The 3,858-nt window shown below is 34.7% G+C and overlaps 1 pseudogene; it reads right to left on the bottom strand.

Annotated features, from left to right (window-relative positions):
• Positions 1-230: 230 nt before the first annotated feature.
• Positions 231-1,427, bottom strand: LOC147400849 (arabinogalactan O-methyltransferase 1 pseudogene; annotated as a pseudogene).
• Between the last annotated feature and the right edge of the window lie 2,431 nt (positions 1,428-3,858).

Below are 3,858 nucleotides of genomic sequence, written 5' to 3'. Positions count from 1 at the left end.
TGCTCAAATTTGATGTCCATACTCGAAATTTTCATCATTAGTTCATTAAGCATCTTCTCATGGATCTATGTGATTTACTTCAAGAGACCCATCATCTCATCAAGTTTGACATTTCACATTCTTTTCGCTATTCCAGAATCAATCACTTTTATACCAATATTGTGTGTCTTGCTACTTTTAACAAGTTGAGTAAGTAAAAAAGATGGTTACAACTTGCCTCCTTACGTAGATTTTATTATGGCAAAAAAAACAAGTTGCTTTTTTAACATTTATAGAAACAAATTAAATACACACTTCAATCTTCCACTTCCTATTAACAATTAATCCCACAATGCAACCCCATTAAGTACATAACTCCTCCAGCACACACCACAGCCTACTAACTACACATAACTGACCACCCAAACCCAAGAAGTAGCTAACTGAATAAAACCATCACTACTTTAGGTACGTAAAAGGCGTAATTTAGCAGAAGCTGGAGTTACTATTTACGTCAGGTACGTTGGCCAATGAGGGGATCTCAAAGTGCCCAAGTTTCCCAACAATCTTCTTCAAATATTTCCAGCATAGAAACTCCTCTGTAAACATCTTCTCCTCCTTTCGATTAACATTGTGAACAAACACGTGTGTCACTCCCGGACGTGTTCTAGCCCTAGCCATAACTCCAGCCGAGAAAATCGGTCCCATTCGACCCGACGCTTCAGGAAAATACCCTGTAGGCGCATCGATCATGATGAGATCCCATTCCGTAGCGTACACCTCATCTGATAGACCTGTTAGTGCTAACTTGCATTTAGTGTTCCCACGAAGGTACACCTTACCTGGTAAACAGTCGGGTTCGGATCTGTAAGATTTGATCAGGTCATCGGCTTCTTTGACTTGCGTACGATAGACAACAAGTTGAGCCCTCAAGTTAGGGGCCTCTTTTAGTACGTTCTGGATCCATTCAGGTTCTTCTTCAAGGAATAGGGTTTTGCCACGTGGATTGAAGGATGACCACATAATTGAATCGTAACCTAGACCGTAGACGAGGAAATTGCAGGGAGAGACGGATTGGAGGACATCGAAGGAGACTCTGATCTCTCCAAGAGATTGTTGTGGAACCACTCGTGACGTGGCGTAGTGAAGGATGGCGAGGAGTTGACTACTTGTGGTCGAATCGCCGGCTCTTTTGTAAGATCCGGCGACTGAGCAGAGGAGAGATTGATCCGTGATACGGCTGAAGCTAGTGATGAGAACCGCGCCGATGATTAGACCGGCCATGGCTACGGCGACGAACCATAGCTTTTCCGGGAGAAAACAACGATTCTTCATCTCTATTTCTCCCGATTTTTTGGGCTTTTTATTTGATTTTTTTTCGCTATTTTCGTTTCTTCTCTTTTGATTTGTGGAGGTTTCTCTATCTTTATATGGTGAAGAGACTCGTGTCCCACAGAGAGAGGGATATAAGAAAGAGAGGAGTTATTTTTTCGCTGGAAATTGTACCATCCATCAACATTTTTGACTCTATCCTTCAATCCTAGCCGTTTGTTTGATGATCTGCCTCAAAAGTCACGTAGAGGTTAAAAAGGTCATTGTCTGTTGACGAAAATACCCTTCTTTATTTATTAACAATTTAATATCCACATCCCAACCAAAAATAAAAAAATATATATTTAATGAGAGATTTACTTGCCACACCTATCTGCTGCAATTTTATTACACAAACTCCCTTAATTCCATTAACAAAGTTTGTTACTCGAAGGAATCTTATTTTATGAATCATACTACAATGACTTAGTAAGATTTAGTAAGGATTTATTAAATTAACAATCTAACAACACAGTCCAATAGATTTCATGGAAAAAATCAAATTCAAAACAAAAAATTCTTACAAAAATAAAATTTTTGAGTTTGATCGTAGATATTGAAAATGGATGACTATTGAACTCTTAAATTTAAAATTAAATATCAACAGTGAAAAATTATTTTTTATATTAAATTATTATTATTTTTTAATTCTTAAAATTTTATCTTTTATAAACTTAGATCACATTTTTGGATGTCATAAATTGGTGAGGTGAGAATCAATTTAAGTAACAAATTAATAGTATAAAATTGAATTTTATGATATGGATCTTCACTCCAAGGTTTGTTGGGTAACAAACTTGATAGAGTGAGGTTTGGTGGGAAATAAACTTTATAAAGTAAGATTCGCTTAGAACTATTAAAATTTTAAGGGAGTTTTTATAATAAAAATATAATAATTGGGTCTGATGGGTAAATCTCTCTCATTTAATATAGATTCTCCGTAGGAAGTAGGCATGAACTTTTGAGGGTATTTGACGACATTGGATTCTAATAAGGTAATTTTGACATACCCCTCTACTATCTGGGAGAATTTTAGACACCCATATGTGTTTCAAATTTATGATATACCCTTTAATCTCAATCTTCTTGTTTAGACTAATGAAAACGACCCATTAGAGGAAATTGACTTAGTCAGTGAAGCCTACGGATGATCGTAGTTTAAAATATTATATCCATTAAATGTAAAAAAGTGATACGATATCGATTGATACATTGGATACAAATCAATACATTTTAATACATATTTGATACAATCTTGAAGCAATCAATGTTTTGGGATTAATGTTTCGTATAAATCCTAATCGAAACTATTCGTTGATGCTGATGCATTCCAATATTTTAAACCATGTGGATGATGATATTATAAACTTATGTCTAATTCATGTTCATCATCGGGTTAGTGCTCTTATTAAAATATTGGTTTATGAATAAAAGAAATCAAAATACCCTCACTTTCAACTTGTAAATAAAACCCTTATTTTTTTAATTAAAAGTTTGTGAGTTTCAAACTCTTCAACCTTACTGATAAATTATTTTTAATCTTTTAAATCCAACCTCGCCTCAGCCCCTCGTAAAGAAGTTCTTGACTTAGAATAAAAAAAAAAAAGTCAAAATTCCATCGATCTTCTATTTTTCCAAAAATCTCATCTTTTTTTCAAAGTTGAATATGATGGAAAAAATAATAATAATTAACCAAAAAGCTTAATAAGAAACACTTTCCTTAGTTACCTAGGGTTGTTGGGCTCAAATGGTTATCAAACTGGAATTCCAACACCATAATCCTTTAGATTTCAGGAAAAAAAATCAAATAAATAAATAAAAATAATATATTTTTGAACTTGATCCAATCTTTTAAAAATGGACAGCTACTGAACTCCCACCCAACTCCCAAATTTAAAATTAAATTTAATAGTGATAAATAACTTTTTATTATTATTATAAGTTCGTTGATGTTTGTCCTCCTCATGCTTGTGGGATCCATCCGGTCATGTTTTTCAATGCCCTAAGATGGGCTCAACTAAATCTTACTAAGTTAGTAAGGTTAGACTTATTCTTTCTCAATTATTTAGTAATCCAATAATTCAATATTTGATGACGTTGGACACTAAGATTGTTTTTTCCAATAATTAAATGTACAAATTATTCTGATTCCCACCTCTCTACCATCACTGGACACGTTGCAGTATATAACGGGATCGTCATGGATAACGTGGTCCAGCACGAACCTTAATCACCAATTCTGTGCCACACCTCCTTCATGATTGGTTTCGAATTACAATCATTTAGTGCATTATAGAGAGGAGCCAATCGAGCTAAGTTTTGGCTTGGGCCCAATTTAGAGGACAAATTTGGCATTTACCCAGTTCTATTAGGGTATATATGTAGATTGAGAATGTTAAGTGAGATTTGTAGATTTCAAACTAGCGAGAATTGGAAAGAAATTTAAGAGCGTGACGGGTGGTAAGCGTGGGGTCCATTAACGTGGTGGGCCCCCATTAAAATTATTCT

The sequence above is a fragment of the Akebia trifoliata genome, chromosome 5 (assembly GCF_017979445.1).
Source record: "Akebia trifoliata isolate Shusen 1 chromosome 5, ASM1797944v1, whole genome shotgun sequence".
NCBI classification, from domain to species: domain Eukaryota; kingdom Viridiplantae; phylum Streptophyta; class Magnoliopsida; order Ranunculales; family Lardizabalaceae; genus Akebia; species Akebia trifoliata.
This window is presented reverse-complemented; position numbering and strand designations above follow the sequence as displayed.